Source organism: Mesocricetus auratus, unplaced genomic scaffold (genome assembly GCF_017639785.1).
Source record: "Mesocricetus auratus isolate SY011 unplaced genomic scaffold, BCM_Maur_2.0 Super-Scaffold_100048, whole genome shotgun sequence".
Classification (NCBI taxonomy): domain Eukaryota; kingdom Metazoa; phylum Chordata; class Mammalia; order Rodentia; family Cricetidae; genus Mesocricetus; species Mesocricetus auratus.
This window is the reverse complement of record NW_024429225.1, coordinates 1454008-1473562: the sequence shown is the minus strand read 5'-3', so window position 1 is coordinate 1473562 and position 19555 is coordinate 1454008. Positions and strand designations below refer to the sequence as shown.

The window sequence follows — 19555 nt, the reverse complement described above, 5'->3', positions numbered from 1 at the left end:
ATTTAGCAACCTAAATTATGTTATGCCCCCTGCCTTTGACATGAAATTATTTGTCAAAGGAATAGGAACAGAACAGAGAGAGATTCTCCATTTTTAGTAACATATAAAGCAACTTTAAAATATGAAATGTGTTAGGTCCTCTGGAGTATCTTTGTACTGTCAGATTTCATGACGAGTCACTGCTTTCTATAGGGATCATCAATCCCACAAATTTAAATGAGTTAAAGTAGTAACAAAACTTGACAAGGATGCAAATGTACAGTAGAGAAGTGACTGAGTTTTCTAGTTATACACCTATGCCTTGAAAGTCAGTGTAAGATACATGAGGCCACGCCAATGCGTTTCTGACAGATGAAATCCCCACAGGAAACTTGAGAACCTGGAAGTCTTTATCGTTGCCTTGGGACATACTACATGTTAAGTCAGCCCCAATGTCATGAGCAGGAATGGGGGCCAAATGTGATCAAAGCACACTGTATAATCTTAAAATTTAACAACAACAAGAGCAAAAAAGAATAATGTTGCTATCCCATAAACCTCATAAAAGATCTTGTTCTTTCATGTGATCCAAGAATTTTTGTTTGGTTTACTATATCAATTGTTAGTACTATTTTACTTTTGACGTCTATATTTTGATCACACTATCTTTTGAGGTGGGACTGTTATTTCTGACCTGTCACTTACTTATTTGCTCCATAGACATATTTAAGGCTAAACAATGCAGTTTCAGAATCATGCTCTCATCATGCTAGGCCTTGAGATTATACTGGAATCCGTATTTTAGAAGGATCTCTTTTGGTTAATAGTGATTACAACTTAGTGCAGAAAATTCACTGAGTGTATCACTGGGCAGAAAAAAATTTTAAGTTACCAATAAATTATCAGGTTTCCAAGGCTAGGAATATTCTCCAAGTGCATCATGGGAACAGCAGCAGCAGGTAGTAAGAGCATCTCACAAGACATTAGACAGATGTTCATGGTCCTGGAAAGATGAACCCAGTAGGGAAGTTTGCTTAATAATTTGGTCATTCATTTGTAGCTCATCTGTTGACAACTATGAACACTGAAAGTAAGGTCAACCTTCTGCTTTCTGTCACCTCTAGAGGCATGGATTACTTAGTTAAGTCAAATGCTGTGGTAAACTGGCTATGGAAATTAAAAATCCTGGCTCTAATCAATGCATCTAGGGGCACCTGGGAAATTGGCTCCATTAAACTGACTTTTTTTACCCTGTTACATGCTAGATCTGCCTCAGTGTCCTAGATGAGGAAGCCAGCACGTGGGGAATTCAGCAGGAGGAGGAAGATGGGAGCAGAGACAGGTAGAGTGGATAAGTATGGTGCCAGCTGTAGCAGACTTGAAGAAGTCATTACTGTCAGGTACCAGCTTGGGATCTATACACTCTTCAGAGGGCCTCCTTAAATTTTATGTTCTTGCCTTGCTCCTAGCCCTGGCTTGGAGTACCCTGCAGCACCCTGAGGCCATGGAGAGGCATCTCTGACAGCTGAAGTCGCCATGGGAAACCCTGAGACCTGAAGGCCTTTACCTTTGTCTTGGGGCGTGGTGCATTGTCTGATTTGGATACTTTAACCTGCCTAGGGGTAAATTTCTCAGACGTCTCAATTTGCAGTTTTCTCCCTTTCCTGTGTCTGTTGGTACCTCCCTGTCAATTACATCATCGTCCTATAGTCTCACCTATGCTTCACTTAGCACTAAAATTAGATCCTAAATCAAAGAAGAGAAAGGAAATAAGTCATTGGGAAGAGAGGTGACTGCCTTGCAGGTACCAGCAGCCCTAACAACAGCAGCCCTATTCCCTATTTTCATGCAAAGATTCTTGTTCTTTTCTTAATTTAAATTAGAAACAAGCTTGCTTTACATGTCAATCCCAGTTCCCTCTCCCTCCCTGCCTCCCAGGTCCTGACCAACCTCCTATCCCATCCTCTTTTACCCCAGGGAGGGTGAGGCCTTACTTGAGGGATCTTCAAAGTCTGCCATATCATTTGGAGCAGGGCCTAGGCCCTCCCCCATGTGTCTAGGCTGAGAGAGCATCCCTGTATGTGGAATGGGCTCCCAAAGTCCATTCGTATACTAGAGACAAATACTGATCCATTACCAGAGGACCCATAGATTGCTGAGGCCTCCTAACTGACACCCACATTCAGGGGGTCTGGAACAGTCCCATGCTGGTTTCCCAGCTATCAGTCTGGGGTCCATGAGCTCCCCCTTGTTCAGGTCAGCTGTTTCTATGGGTTTCTCTGGCCTGGAAGATTCTGATTCTTAACCATGTAACTGTTTCTCAAATAAGTCTCACCCTCCCTCTTTCCCTCCCTCCCTCCCTCCCTCCCTCCCTCCCTCCCTCCCTCCCTCCCTCCCTCCCTTCCTTCCTTCCTCCTCCATCCTTCTCCTTCTTTCTACCTCCTTTTTTCTCTCCAATTATAGGCTTTAAAAATTATCTTGTTCCTAGTTCTAAATAAAACGAGTAATTCAATATCAGCAAAGAAACAATATTGTTGTCCTAAGGATAAATGACCCAAATGTTCAGAAGGTCTCCCAGGGCCCTGGTTATTTCTTACTGCAAATCAACATACCTTAAAATACTCGAGTTAAAGAAATTCCCTCCATCATCCTCTGGCTCTGAGGCGGTGTTGCCCATCAGTAATGTCCCTATCTTCTCTTTGCACAGGTTTCTAAAGTTTGGGATACCTTGGGTGTTTTTGTTCAGACCTAGTCTCTTCTTATTCTGTAAGCTTGTTCCCTGAGTGTTCCCAGACACCACACAGCTATACATCAATATTTTTTAAGCACACGCCTACAATGTGGATTTCTTATGTGAGCACTAGGTTCAGGTTTGTGTCTGCCAAGATCTCGCATCAAAATCAGATCATGGCATCCCATTATATAAAACCCACAGCCCCTGCAATACTCTCAATATCTTCCATCTTCTGTGTCTTCATCATCCCCAAGCCCTGTATGACTTGGTACTGTTGTGCCCAAATTCTGAACCCCAAAATCACCAAGAGGCCCATTTCGATGCAAAAGCAAAGAATCTTTTATTGTAGATGTTTAACGAGCTGACTCCATTAGCTCTGACCCTTCACCCTGCCACCATGGCGAATGGTTGGAGAAAGACCACCTTGAGGCAGGGATCTTAAAGGGCAGCATAAGGGGAGTGTCTAGGGGTATGAAACAGTCTCAGGATTGGTGTGCTTCCAGGTTTGGGTGACCCGCCCTGTGTTGATTGGTCAACTGGTTGTTATGGCCCATAGGCCCTCCCAGGGTGGTTGCTATGCTCTGCACGTCACTGTTGTGCACTGTCCATAAAGCACACCCAGAGCCGTAAAGCACAGCCCCACCAGCTAACTTCTGATTGGCTCCTTGACACGAGGAGGGCATCTGACCTTAGTGACCAGGACAGGAGTGGCAAGGTCATGCAAGAACATGTTAGCCTGTAATGGCTGCTAAAATGGGGGACTGGTCACTATAGTACCCACCACCTTTCCAAGTCATTTCATTGCAGTCTGTCCCTTATCCACCTTGGTCCAATCTTCCCCATTTTTTTATCCTCTTCATTGCCTGGAATACTCTTGCTGAGTTGCCTTAGTCTCTGTCTGCAACTTGGCCCACATACTCCCCACCTAGCTCACTCTCATGGCTCTTAGAGGAATCCATAACAAGCTTATCTTTGGTTTGCTTGTCATTGTCTATATATCTCTCTCTAGTAAATGCATTCCATGAATTTGGGATTAGCATTATTACATAGCATATGTGGATCATGCTCTATATGAACAGTCAGGGTGTAAGGTGTACAAAGTGACCCTTATCATGTTAACTGCTACCTTTCCAGTGCCCAGCACTGCCTGGTACCTAAATGGTGCTCCATTAGTATTCATGAATGAAAGAATGAATGATCTAATGACTCTGGATCATTCTTTTTAATAGTCTCAGCAGTCTGGGCAGTTTGCAACCTGATACATGGATCTCTCCCACTGTTTATGTACAGAAATCCAAAGCATGACAGACAACATCTTTATTTTAAAATATCAGTTTAGTCTTATAATTATTTGAAATATTTGAATGAATTATAAAAGCTTTTCAAATATAGACATGAAAAAACTGGAAAAGTAATTCACCTTTAATCTCATTGTTTGGAGAAATAATGCCCAAAATAACTAATTTACTATTTGTTTGCTCTTTCTCTTAGAAATGTTTTTCTTGAGGTTGGAAAGATAGCTCAGTAGTTAAAAACACTGGCTGGTGGTCTTCCAGAGGACCTGGATTCAGCTTCCAGCATCTCTATGGTGACTCATAGTCATCTCTAGCTGCAGTTCCAGTGGGATCTGATGCCCCTTTCTAGTATCTGGAGGCACTACACCTAGAAGGTGTGCAGATATACATTCAAGCAAAGCACCCACACACATAAAATAAAGAAGCATAAATTTTAAAAAAGTTTCTCTTCTTTACAGACAATTTCTCAGTGTGGAATTTCCACTGATTTTGTATTATATTCCCCAGAATTGAGAAAAATATTGTAAAAAGAACAATATTACATCATCAATAATTAAAAAATGGACCTGTCAACATGGTAATACCAAAATCTCCACCTTTCCAGAGATTAGTTGGAGGACAATAGATAGTAGACACACATTGATAGTCATATAGATGATAGATGGATTCCTAGATAGATAGATGGAGAGATAGATGCAACATGTTATATATCAAGCACTTTTGACTAGAACGAGGTGGGGAGAAGGATGCATGGTCATAATTTTAGTTTTTGAATGAGGCTATCAAGGAGGACCTTGCTGAGACCATGAAGATGCTAGGAGAAACTATGCTCCAACCAGAAAAAAAGCACCTGCTGCAAAAGTTTGCAGCTGGGGATGAGTCTGACCCATTCTGGAAAGAGTTCAAGGACTGTGTAGCTGTTGCTGAATAAAATGAAGCATCCAAATGGAGTTGGAAGATGGTTCAGGGCTGTGGAGGCTGTTAAAAGAATGCAGATTTTACTCTGAGAAAAGCAGAAATGGAGAAGAGGTCAACACTGCACAGAAACAGTGTGTGAGAGAAAAGAAGACTTGGACCAAGATGGACAGAGATGCATGTAGCAAGACCCTCTCTCTACATACACACACACACACACACACACACACACACACACACACACACACACACACATATTGATCATAGCAATAACAACACAATGTGTTGGAGGGAGGTTAGGAAGGTCCCAGAATCTTAGATCTGAGCCACTGGAAGGTGAGAATTGTAATTTCCAGGAGATCAAAACAGAGAGGTATGGAGGAAATTTGGACCGTTCCAGAGAAGGATGCTTTGTTTAAACTTTAAAATAATTTTATTATTGACTAAATAGCTTGCTATTTTGCATATTTTTAATACAAAGTGATGAAATTGATTTTGGCATCTCCAAATATGTATCTCATAGATATGCACAGATTTACAGGCCTTCATGGCTTCCTTTTGACTTGGTCGCTTCTGTGAAGAATGCCATTGAAATTTTGACGGGGACTGACCAACATTTGTAAATAACTTCCAGTAATATAGCAGTTTTCACTGCATTGTTCTATCACTCTTGAACATGTTATGTTTCTCCATCATCTAATGTCTTTTTTAACTTCTTTCCTTAATGCTCGGAAGTTTCCACTGCAGACATCTTCACCTTCTTGACTAAATTTATTTGTAACTTTTTCTGTTAGGCTTTTTAGAGACAGGGTTTCTCTATGTTTGTCTTGGAACTCATTCTATAGACCAAACTGACAGAGATCCACCTGCCTCTGCCTCCCCAGTGCTGGGATGTTGCTGGTATTTCTTTCCACCTCTCCTCAGCCCCAAATAAACACACAGATGTTGCGTTAATTATAAAATTGTTGGCTGATAGTGAGGGTTTCTTATTGGCTAGCTCTGTCTTAGTAACCCTTTTCTATAAATCTATGTATTTCCATATGTTTTTGGCTTACCGGAGAATGTCTGAACCTGCTTCTCCTTTGGCAGTTACATGGTGTCTCTTCACAGTACCTCTCTGCTGACCTTTCACAGAATTCTCCTCATCTCTTAGTCCCACCTATCTTCCCACCTCTATTGGCCAAACAGTGTTTTATTCATCAACCAATAAGAGAAACATATATACAGAAGGGCATCCCCCATCACTTGGATTAAAGGCTTGTGATACCATGCCCAGATAGTTAGAGGAATTTTTTTTTTAGTTATAGGAAATTTTAACGGCTATGATAAATGGCATTTTTCCTGATTTGTTTTTCAACGTATTCATTATGTGTATATAGAAAAGCTTCTGAATTTTGTATGTTGACTTTATATTCTGCTGTTTTAGCTAGCAGAGTCTCCAGGGTCTCTCATGTATAAACATAGTATCTACAAATAGGGATGATTTAAAATAACAACAATGTTCAAGCCTTAGGAATGCTTGGGAAGTAATTATTTGATTTCATTGAAAAGGAAAGGGTGGGAAGCAGAATAAATAGCAAGTATGAATAAGTGGGGAAATAGTTTCATTTCTTTTCTTATTGCTGTGACTAAATACCTGATGAGAAGCCATCCAAGGGATGGAGGAATTATTCCAGCTTGTGGTTAGAGGGATCTAACTCACAGAGAAGAAACAGTATGGTGGCAGCAGTGGCTCAAGACGAACGCAGTGAGAGCACTACCATGCAGAAGGACTGCGGAGCAGAGGGTAATGAAGCTGGAGCTCATCTATCTTCTCTTTTTCTCCCTGTTATTCAGTCTGATACTCCGGCACATGGGTGGATCGTAGGTCCTCTTTTCCGGGTCAATACCCTGAAGATACCCTCACAGACACAGTCAGAGGTGTGTCTCCTAGGTGATCTTCAGTTCAATCAATGGGCAAAGAAGGTTAGCCACTGCTGGTATTAGAAAACTAACCTAAATCGTAAACAGAAAAAAAAAGATTCTTCTCTAATACTGGATGTGTTTATTCTTAAAGGGTCTTTAAACAGCTATCCCAGGGACTTGGTACTCTCTTCCTACCCACTTACAGTAGCTTCCCAGAATAGGTCAGTTCACCAACCAATAAAATACACCCTTACAAGCTTCAGGGAGTGTTCTGTAAGAAGAAAGTAATTACTGATTTTTCTCTTGAGGGGGTTATTTTCTATCATCCTTAAACATAAGCCCTTATGTCCATAATCATGGGAGGTGAAAAAACTCAGGATTTTCACCAAGTAGTCTATCTTTACACTGAAGGTCATGGAGAAAAATGTTAGGAATTAATATGAAATCCCCAAAAATGAGCTTCAAAGAAGGAGCAAATAAACAAGTTGTTTAATGGGCTCTTGGGCCTTTCTGCATGCATGAACAATTTCCTTAACTGAAGATTCTGTGACTTTCAACTGATAACCTGATTTACACTTTGGTCAGGCAGGATCACTTCCATGAATCCCAAATGCCTCTAATTATCTCTTCTCCCAAGCTGTGTCTCAGGTAATTTTTGCAAAAAGAAATAAAGAGTTCGGCACAAAATAACGTAGGCTGTCACAGTGTGCAATGCTCCAGCAAGTTCCAGCCGCGAGCCCAGAGGACTCTCTAGATAATTAAGTGGTCTTGAGCTTTACTTGTACACTTGAATCTTTAGTAAGACTATTTTTTAAGAAAATTTCTCCCAGACCTAATGGCAGAGATTCTAACTTCTTTGGTCTGGGAAGAAAGGAGAGATTTTTCAAAGCTCCACACATGATTATTCTCCTAGGACTGAAATAATCTTATTAGACAGCAAACAAACAATGTGAATTACAAAACCCATTGAAAAGAGGATATTCTAAGTGGTAGTTGGTAATCCAATACTGTAGGAAACTTCAGGAAGGCAGCTTATATACAAAATGTAGACAATGGTACATTTAAACTTTGAAAAGACAAGAACATTGTCATTATCCAACAGTAGAATATCCTGATTCCTACAGTTCAATTATTATTTCAATTTAATTTTCCTCTGAATCTCATGAAAGTAGTCCATTTTTCTGGCCAAATTCTTTCTTCCCCCTCAATATATGTTTTATTTAAATTAGAAACATGCATGCTTCACATGTCAATCCCAGATCTCTCTCCCACCCCTCCTCCCTTATCCCATCACCAGCCCCCCAGCCCCCCACCCAATCCCACATCATTCCCCAGGGAGGGTGAGGCCTTTCATGGGGGGGGGTCTCCAGAGTCTGTCATTTCATCCAGGGCAGGACCTAGGCACTTCCCCATGTGTCCAGGCTGTCAGAGCATCCATCTATGTGGAATGGGCTCGTATGCCATGGTAAACACTGATCTACTACCCAAGGCCCCAGACACCCACATTCATGGAGTCTGGATCAGTTCCCTGCTGGCCTCTCAGTCATCAGTCTGGGGTTCAAGAGCTCCCCCTTGTCTGGTCAGCTGTCTTTGTGGGTTTCCCCAGCATGGTCCTGACCCCTTTACTCATCACTCCTCCATCTCTGCCACTGGGTTCCAGGGGTTCAGTTCAGTGTTCAGCTGTGGGTATCTGCCTCTGCTTCCATCAGTCACTGGATGAAGTTCTAGGATGGCATATAAGGTAGTCATCAATCTTATCATCAGGGAGGGACTACATTAATAAATGTAGTCTCTCCGCTATTGCTTAGTTTGCCAGTTGGTGTTTTCCTTGTAGATCTCTGGAAATCTCACTAATGCCAGCTCTCTCCTCAAATCTATAATGACTCCATCTATTATGGTATCTCTCATCCTGCTCTCCTCTATTCTTACCCTGACTCAACCTTCCTGCTCCCCCATGCCTTCTTCCCCCCTCCTCTTCACCCCCTTTCTTTTTCCTGGTTCCCTTTCCCCTCACACATGTTCCCAATCTGCTTGGGAGATCTTGCCTCATTCCACTTCTCTGGGATACCATGCATATCTCTTGGGAACCTCCCTGTTTCCCAGACTCACTGGTACTAGGATTGTAGGATGACACTCTCCTGATGTCTAAAATCCATTATGATTGAGTACATACCATGTTTCTCTTTTTGTGACTGCATTACCTCACTCAGGATGGTTTCTTCTAGTGCCATCCATTTGCCTGCAAATCTCAGGATTCCATTGTTTTTTTCTGCTGAGTATTATTCCATTGTGTAAATGTACCACATTTTCTCTATCCACTCTTCAGTTGAGGGGCATCTAGGTTGCTTCCAGGATCTAGCTATTACAAATAATGTTGCTATGAACATAGTGGAACAGACATCCTTGTTGTATGATTGGGCATCTTTTGGGTATATACTTAAGAGTGGAATTTCTGGGTCTTATGGTAGACTGATTCCCATTTTCCTGAGGAATCTCCATACTGATTTCCAAAGTGGCTGTACAAGTTTTCACTCCCACCAGCAATGGAGGAGTGTTCCCCTTTCTCCACATCCTCACCCGCATAAACTGTCATTGGTGTTTTTGATTTTAGCCATTCTGACAGGAGTGAGATGGTATCTCAGAGCTGTTTTGATTTGCATTTCCCTAATGGCTATGAATGTTGAGCACTTTCTTAAGTGTTTTTGGCCATTTTAGACTCCTCTATTGAGAAATCTCTAATTAGTTCATTCCCCTACTTTTTAATTGGATCCTTTGGTGTTTTGGAGACTTGCTTCTTGAGTTCTTTGTAAATTTTGGAGATCAGCCCTCTGCCAGATGTGGGGTTAGTGAATATATTTTCCCAATCTGTAGATTGCCTTTTTGTCTTGCTGACTGTCCTTTGCCTTACAGAAGCTTCTCAGTTTCAGGAGGTGTCATTTATTAATTGCTGATCTCAGTGTTTGTGCTACTGGTGTTATATTCAGGAAGAGATCTCCTGTACCAATTCGTTCAACGGTACCTCCCACTTTCTCTTCTAAGAGTTTCAGTGTGGTTGGATTTATGTTGATGTCTTTAATCCATTTGGACTTAAGTTTTGTGCATAGCCTGGCCAAATTCCTAATGAATATGTGGAAAAAATTGTTATGCCTCAAAGTATCCACAGAACGTCCCCTGGTCTTGATGTTCCATCTCCTCTCACAGGTAGCTGTCATCTAGCAATCTGGGCAGGGATTTGCATATAATTTTTTTCTAGTTAAAGCAAGCTTTATTTTGGTGTACACTCAGGACTGGCCAAGCTGACCATCTTTCCATAAGTCGGGACTTTAGAGAGCAGTCACTGTAGGCTTCTTTAAATCGCTTTTATAAGAGTGATAAAGTGATCACAGGGTCAAGAGAGTTGGCTGCTATGCATTGTTAGAAGCCTACAATGAGAAGGGAGCAACAAGGGTAAGGATAAGCATCACGTGAATGGGGTCACAAGTCTAGTGTAGGTTGAAACACATGCTTTTCCATTTACGTCGAACACTATTTTTACACAAACTGCAAACTGTACAACACAAGATGGGATTCAGCATTTCTATCTTGAGAAAAAAGGGTGAGTGGAGCTCTTCAGGAGCATCTTGAAGACAGAACAAGATCGTGCAGCAATGATAACCAAGACTTCCCGGTAGACCAGGCTCACCCATGAGGCACTCTTTAGTGCTGTATTCTAACTCTAGAGCTGTTTTAAATAGCAGTTCTCCTCATTCCTCATACAGGCAGTAAGTAGTTTTGGCTAAGTCTTAATTCTCTTACATTTTTAAATAACCTAAGATGCAATATTTGTCAGGTTCTGCAGGTCATGAGAAACATAACAAGCTGGCCTGGCCCCCAAGCAACTTGCATGCTGCTAAGACAGGAATACACACATACAACCTTCCATAGACAAATGACCAGTGAGCTGAAAAAGATGTTAGAGACTTTGGAAGCAGATCTTGAGCAGTAGTTAAGCTTTCAGTCAAAGAAGGAGAAAACTAGATAGCAGGGATTACTTTGGAAAAATCACTCTCGTAAGATCAGAGAGTCTACTAAAGACTTGTATCAGCATTATCCCAACTTTTATTTTTTAATTATTGCACTCCATTTATCTATTCTGGGTGGCAGGTGGGCACATGGGAGACAGAGGGCAACTTTCATGGGTCAGAAACCTTGTAGGATCCTGCTCTCTCTTTCCACTATTTGGATCCTGGGATCCAAAGCAGGCTTCAGGCTTGCTGGCTGGCAAGTGCTTTTACCCACCGAGTCCTCTTGACAGCACCTATTTTAATCCTAAAGATTTGATTTTGAAAGTAGGAAGATACTATGTAATTTTTTCACGTTTTAAAAAATGTCAAATGTATCCTGTTCTATTGATAATAGAGCACTTAAAAATCTTGCAAGCACTGTTCCAAAGAAAATGTTTATGTAGTCTGAGTTCCCCTTTCCACATTCTCTCTTCATTTCAGCTCAGTAACAGTCAGCTGTGTGATTAAAGCCAACTTTCTCAGTCTGTAAAACTTAGTCTCCTGCACTGTTAACACGACCTCCTCATGGAGACATTGTGGGGATCAGATGAAACAATATGAACAAATACTTCCTCATTCTAAATTATTTCAAGGAAACCCTTTGTTTGGACTACCTGAGCTCTGGGTAAGAAAATACTTCTTACAGCCTAAGGATAACAACACTTATTACATTATGGAAATATTTGGAGGTGTCTCTAGGAAAACCTGAAGCCTATCATGAGACAGACAGGCTATGGGATGGTAGAGGGGCATTCAAAGGACAATGTAGCTTCATAATTGATGAACCAATACAGCTCTTCTCTTCTCTTCCCTCCCCTCCCCTCCTCTTCCCTCCCCTCCCTCCCCTCCCCCCCTCCTCTCCTCTCCTCTTCTTTTTCCAAGACAAACCTAGGCTGACCTAATGCTTGAGATCGTTCTGCCTCCAGTTCCCAAGTACTGGAAGTAACAGGCCTAGAACCACCAACCAAGCTTCAGCACAGCCTTTGGTTCCTATGACAGTCACTACCTCTTTTTAATGAGAAAGCATACTGTTGCTGTACTTTCAAAATGATCAACTTTGTCCATGAGAAGAGAAGCTGCCATGACACTGATGACACTGGCTGATGGCATTACAAGACAAAGTGTCATACTCTCTTTTTGCTATTTCTAAACCCTCCATCCAGGGCTACTTTGTCAGAGTCACTGTAAGGGAATGCACAAGGTCCCCTCACCCCTGTGGATGCTCTTATGTGGCATTTACATAAACATGTGGAGACTAGATGTCAACTAGCAGTGTCATTCCTTGCAGCCATTCACCTTGTTCTCTTGTTTTCATCTGAGAGATGGGCCTCAGAGCATGACTGTGGGGGTTGTCTTGGCTACTTTAAGGGAGGTGGAAAGAACTCTCTCTGGGTGGCACTGTCCTCTAGGCATAGGATCCTAGACAACCTAAGAATGGGGACAGTGAGCTGAGTAACAGCATGCATTTATTGGTCTCTGTTCTTAGCTATGGATGAGATGGGACCAGTTCCCTAAAGCTCTTGCCACTGTGGTAGACTCCTCTACCCATAGAGTGAGTTCAATAGTGCTTGTATAGACAGTATCGGCTGTTATTTTAGGCACTGGGGTGTAAAAAATGGGAGAAAGGTAAACTTACTCTCTAGTTGTTAACAAGACATTGCACAGAAATTCTGTCAGGTTTTATCATCTTCCCTTTCAGCTCTGATTTCCACCCTGTACTCTTATTTCACTTTCTACCTAATTTATTACATATCAGTTACTCAAGTTAGAGCATGCTGGGGTTGGTGGCGATTTTGATTCCTCCTAATTATTTCCTTACTACTAGCAGATACCAAGTTCTGCCAGTCTCATTCCATGAAATTTCTACAGTCTTCTTCCATTTTATTACTCTGTTGATAACCCTGTGCATTTCATCCCCTCAACGTGATTACAGTTGCTGAGAAGCAAATCTCCTGGCCTCCAGCCTGTTTTCCCTTCATTCTGTGTGACTTTTAAGAACAACTCTAATGTGACAGTTATGTACACAAACCCAAGACCCCTCACGGTCTCTATTGTAAATCCTGAATCTCTTTGCTTGGCATTCAAGATGCAAGTATCTTGACTCCTGTTCCCTCTCTCCTCTCTCTCTTTTAACCTTCTCTTCTAACGCTTTGCTATATTTCATTTCTAGAAGGCGTTGATCCAAAGGCATCTGACGGGAACTTTAATAATAATAATCTTTAAAGTGTTGCAACATACAAAACGAGAGCACACTGTCTAATGTGCAGCTTCCAAAGTATTTTCCAGCCACTCAGACTTCTGACACGCAAATATCTGTGTGCCCCTCCCCCATGAGCTTGGGCTGGGGTTAGTGATTTACTTTAATGTGTACAACACTGAAAGATCTATGGTGTTCTTTCCAAGAAGCACTGTAAAAGACTGTGGCCTCTACCTGGCTCTCTCTTTCCACTCCTTCTTGTTTCGGTGTGGTGAGATATTCTGTGAGAAGCCTACAAGACAAGGTACTAAAGGAAGCTGCAAGCCAGTAACTTGCAAAGAACTGAAGCCTCCCTCCAATAGCTAACAAGGAGCTGGATCCTACCCACAACCACGAGTAGGTCAGGAAGAGAATCATTTCCAGGTCACTTTCAAGATCAATGAAGCCCTAGGAGAGACTCAGACAGAACAAGAGGACACAGCTAAGTCATGACTGTATTTCTGACCCACACAAACTATGAAATATGTTTTGTTATAAGCCTTTAAAGTGTAGGTCAATTCATCAAGCAGCAACAGATTAACAGTGGCTGCCGTTGCTGAATGGGCAATTAGAAAATAATTTGATATTATAATAGGTAATTATCTCCTCATATCTAATTTCTGTTTGAAAGTTAGAAGAAATATTTATGCATTTGACAGGACTTGATGAGCTTCTCCTGCATGAGAGGTACTTCACATGGTCTTGGAAGAGAATTAAAAAGCCAAGGAAGGCTGGTGGCCTGCCATCAAAGCACTGATAGTCTGAACAAGATGATGCTGGCAAGTAGGACCACAGAGTTGAAGAACTTTAAAAGAGAAAGTGAGAGGGTGCTGTTGGGGGACATGAACAAAGCCCCAAACTAAACCATAGACAGGTGACAAATGAGTACTACAATTCAAGGAAGATTTCAGTGAAAGCTTCCATGAAGCTCAGTACATACACAGAGGGAGATGACTGGTCTGTAGGATCAGAGAAACTAAACAAGAGAAACAAGAGGTTCATTATCACAGGGAATTTAACTACAAAGTGTCAGGGGACAGACACAAGTTAGAAAAGCTGGAAGACTCCAACTGAAACTCCTGAGTTAAATTCAAATTAAATGTTTCTTTAAACAGACTTCTGCTTACCTAGACCCTGTAACTGGCAACTGTTACTCCAAGCCCATTTGCAACGGATGAGGGCAGGTGGGAGAGAAAGGGCAATCCCATTTCCTGAGCTGCTCCTGGAGCCTTGGAAGGTGCCACTGCAAGGGAAGCAGTCTAAATTTCCTTTCCATCAGCTTCTGGTGTGTGTGCCTCTGGGGTAGGCAAGAGACTCTTATTGTCCCCTCTGGATTCAGGTTTGCAGGTTGGCCAGGACCAGCACGGGGTTTTATGGAGCAACCTCACTGTGCACAGACTGATACTTCCCCGGTTCTGATAACTATCGATGCAATTATCAAAGGCTTAGTTTCTTTGGGGACAAAGTATAAGAATTTGCTAGAAAAGGCTTTACAGATTTGATGTAACCTGTGCAATGTGAACTTCACAAAAATTGTGATGTTTGATGTAGGAAGCTGATTGCAGGAGATGTGTAACGCTGTGAAAGGCCACACTGTGTGCTGGCTAGTTTTATGTCAGAGTGAAACAAACTAGAATCATCAGAGAGGAGGAGCGCTCTTTGAGAAAATGCCCACATAAGATCAAACTGTAGGCAAGTCTGCAGGACATTTTCTTTTAAATTAGAAACAAGGTTGCTTCACATGTCAATTCCAGCTCCCTCTCCGTTTCCCTCCCCTCCTCCCGTGCCCTCCCACCAACTCCCCCCCAATATCCCTTCATTTCCCCAGGGAGGGTGAGGCCCTCCATGGGGGTGTCCATAGTCTGTCATTTCATCCAGGGCAGGGCCTAGACCCTCCCCCAAGAGTTCAGGGTGAGAGTTCATCTATCATTGTTGGATGGGAGTCCGAAGTCCATTTGTATACCCGGGATAAATGCTGATCTACTACCCAAAGCTCAGTAGATTACCTGGGCCTCCTTGCTGACACCCACACTCAGGGGGTCTTGATTAGTCTGCAGGGCATTTTCTTAATTACTGATTGATGGGAGAGAACCCAGCCTATTGTGGGTGGGGCCTTCTATGGGCTGGTGATCCTGGGTTCTATAAGGGAGCAAGCTGAGCAAGCCACGGGAAGCAAGCAGCATCCTTCATGCATCAGCTTCTGCCTCCGGGTTCCTGCCCTGTCTGAGTTCCTGTCCTGACTTTCTTCGATGAAGGGAAGTAATGAAGGGTCATAAGCAAAACAAACCCTTTCCTCACCAAGCTTCTTTGCCCATGGTGTTTTATCACAGTAGTAATAACTCTAACCAGGATAAGCCACAACCGGCAGAGCTGAGACACAAAGTCGGGGTCTTTGGCACCAGAGAAGCCTCACTTCGGCAGTCAGAAGACAGCTGCGGGTTCAGAACTCAGCTCAAAACGTGCCAACTATGTAACTCAGACAGATTTATTTCTTTTCTCTGAGCTTTGCCCCCCCCATGAATAAATGGAAATTACAAAGTGAGCACTGTTGCATTGTTGAGTGGGTTAAAAGACAGAACCTGTGTGCTTGGCATGGCGCCTCAGCATAGCACATTCCCAGTAAATGCGAGTCATTATGATGCTCACTGTTTCGTGCCCCTTTGACTGTGTTAGAAGGCAATCTGCCCTAGCAGCTCATCAGTACCAATTTGGGACCAAACAGTGCTTGGAAGATATTACTAAGAAGCAAGATCTGTCCGCAGCCTCTTGTCACACCCCTCTCCACAAGCTTCCGGCTTAGATGCTGCTTCCGGCGCTGGCACTGCAGGTTCAGGGGTTTCAACACTTTGTCCTTCACCGTCCTTCCCACATGAATGAGCCCCACTATGCCTCTTTCCTTCCATTTTCTGCTTTCTAAACTAACGCGGCACTATAACCAAGGCGCTGCTTGTAAAATTGGATAATGCGCTTTCTAGCCCACCCTGTTGCCCTGGAATCTCTTCACCTGTCAGGAAGCCCACAGTTACACAGACTGTCTACCCAACACAGAAAACCAGGGGGATTGGATCAGGCTTGGCGTAGTGAATGCAGAATTCGTGAATGAGGAGTAAAACTAATTTCCAATATCCTCAAAACTCACAAGAGAAAGGGATAGGAGAGGGTAGAAAAGACTCTGTAGGTGGTGTTTTCAGAAATTAAATAAATTTATCAGGTGTATCTAAAGGCAAACCAAAGTTTTCCTTTTAAAAATATATAGGAATAATTTTAAAACACACTAAAAAATCAACAGTGACAAAGAAAGTGTAGTAGTGATTAAGATAGATAAACATACCACTGTGACAAACTAGAAAGACCAGAAACAAACTTTGTAATATATGGCCAAGTGGTTTTTCAGTCAGGATGCCGAGACTACACAAAGGAGGAAGTATAGTTTCTTCACCAAATGGTGTTAGGGAACTGGTTATCTGAAGGAAAAGAAAGGAGGAGGAGAAGTGAAGACATTGGATTAGACCTTTCTCTTTCTAAATACAAAAGAATTATGGCAACTTAGATTAAATAGCTAGGCATCTATATGCGGATACTAACTGTTAAGCTGTCAATAAGGAGTCTGTCTACAATCCACATAACCAGGGAGATTAGACAGGGTTAGGGAGGGATGTAACTGTTAAGCTTTCAATAAGGAGTCTGTCTACAATCCACATAACCAGGGAGATTAGACAGGGTTAGGGACTTGGGGGAGGGATGCATTTCCCTGGATGGGGAACTAGGATAGATAGCTCTGGGTGGATGATGTGGGGCGACTGGGATGGGAGAATCACATGTGGGGGAATGAAGAGGAAGGCAAGGGAAAAATACACAGAGGGACAGCTAAGACTAAGGGCCATTTGAGGGTTCATATAGAAACCTATCACAGGAGAAGCTTCCTGAGATAAATGCATATATGAAGAAACTTAACACGAAATTGCCAAATAATGAGAGAGACAGAGCTCCCATTAGACATCCCTCCACATCAAATGAATCCTCCAGTTCCAGCAATGGATGACATCTAATCAAGTTGTTGGCCACGGTTACCCCTAAACAACTCAATCTACATCGTCAAGGCAATTTGTTGTTTTCCTCAAGCCGATGGTAAGGTCCTGTTGCTGAACACAACACCTACACAACTCATTGAACGTGAAGGTGGAAAATTCAGTGTTATGTTTTAGAAGAAAAGTAGAGCATTATACACTACACAGCTGAATCCATCTGGCAAGAGGAGAAGGCTGGAAAAGAGCTCTCTAAAATGGGTTTGAAATGAAAACGGATGCTTAGAACTTAATTCTTTTCTTATTCCTATGTCTCTGAAGGTGTTAGTTTTCTAAAACTTTCTCATTTATAGCAACACACACACACACACACACAAATACATTTATTGAATACAGAAAATAACAAGATCAGAGTCACCAATAGTCTCTATACTCATTGATAATCACAGAAGACTCTGGTATGGGGGAGGTTTTGTTTTGCTGTTTCTAACCTTTTTCTCTCCTCCCCTCCCCGTCCTACCCCAAACTTTCTGGTTCATCTTACATAAACAATTTTGAGCTGTGATTTTTATGTTACTCAATATTGCTTTGTTTGTAAACTTAGTTTTTATGGCTGTGTGATATCCTATATGAATGTAGTTTAATTTATTAAACTACTTCCATACTGTTGAATATCCAAAGATGTATATTACTCTGAAATTTATAGGTAACATTATTGTGAGATTGCAATATTCCTTTGGATAAATTGTTAGAAGTAGAATTACCAGATGATTGACCGTTTTTAATTTTTGATTTTATTTTATGTGTATGGATGTCTTGCCTGCATGCATGTCTGTGCCCTGCTTATGTGCCTGCTGCCCATGGAGGGTGGAAGACGGCATCAGATGCCCTGGAACTGGAATTGGAGGTGGTTGTGAGCCACCGTATGGTGCTGGGAATGAACAGAAGGTCTTTGGAAGAGCAACTTGTGAGGAGCCAAGGAAGCTTTGAGGGAGTGCACGTTATTGACAAAACCTCTAGACTCCTGGGAAATTGGCAAGGTCTGCTGTATATGGGTCAGGCTGGGAATCTGCAAAGCCTTTCTCTGGTCCTAGTGTGGATGTTGGCAATGTGTACAAACACTAGCAAGTGCACTTCCTCTACTTAGATGCTTACAGCCTGTTATTGCTCACATACAGAGATCTCTTAGGATACTAGCTAACTCCTCCCTCTTCATTACAATTAATACATGGGTTCCTCATGGCTATGCTGTAGTTGGTATGACTCCATCAGAATGGAATCAGTCCACCTGATCCCAATTTATGTGTCTGTTGTTTTCTTCTGGGTCACTGTCTTTTCCTCATTCTCTCATCACCCCTAGTTATGCCAAGGCACCAGGCCTAAAGGATCATAGTATCACTGGGCCATCTCTCTAGGCCTGCAGCTGGCCATATTTAAGCCCACTTGTTTTCAAATGTTTTGAAGTCCTTACTAAAAATGTCAAACTTCTTTCCATCAAGTTTGTAGAAATTTATTATCCCATTGAAATGCAAAATTTTGTCACATCTCCATGCAATAACTGTTACTTATAAAACAAGAAATTAATGGAGAGGTATTTTTGAATCAGGGAAGTTTGTGGTTTCTTGGACAAACAACTTTGGTGTCCATTCACCTCCTAGTCAGTGTGGGAATAGATGTAAGTAACCCTGAGGATAATTACAGAGAGTGTTTTTGCAGGGACGTTTCTGGTGTTTGTGTGGCGGTGTTTTGTTTGTGGTACTGAGGAACACCCTGGGCCTTGTGCATGCCAGGCAAGTGTTTAACCACTGAGCAATAGCTCTACTTTGCAATTATGTGTTGTGGAATAATCTTTTTGTATGCTGTGGAGATGTATCACTCTGAATGGTTTAATAAAAAGCTGAATGTCCAATAGCTAGGATATCTAGGCAGAGAGGATGCTGGAAAGAAGGCAGAGTCACCAGTCTGACATGAAGGAAGCAGGAAAACAGAAGGGACAGGTGAGGTGGACAAGCCTCGTGGCAGCACACGAATTAATAGGAATGGGTTAATATAAGTTGTAAGAGCTAGCTAAAAAGCAAAGACCTAAGCTATCGACCAAGCTCTCATAATTAATAATGTCTCCACATTGTGATTTGGGAGCTGGCTGGAGGGACAGAGGGAAATACTCGCTACAAAGATGTTCCTAAGTGATCCTTTTAGTCCACACCCTCAGGCAGTAGGGAGTCAGTCAAAATTCCGTAAATCTCAATGTGTCCTAGCAGAGGTGGAAGCAGCGGACAGCGGAGGAGATGGTTGTTACTGAAAGAGTGGTACACCATCAAGACTTTTTGGGAGGATGGGACACAGCCACCATTTTCCCTTGACCTCACTTGGGAGAACCAGTGATGCACCTGTCAGTAGACATAATCCAGTAGGGAACAGGT

The 19555-nt window shown here is 42.2% G+C and overlaps 1 protein-coding gene across 1 annotated transcript in view; it reads right to left on the bottom strand.

Annotated features, from left to right (window-relative positions):
- Positions 1-19555, bottom strand: part of Slc35f4 (solute carrier family 35 member F4) — a 232766-nt gene that overhangs the window by 169653 nt on the left and 43558 nt on the right. The gene's annotated exons all lie outside the window — the stretch shown is intronic.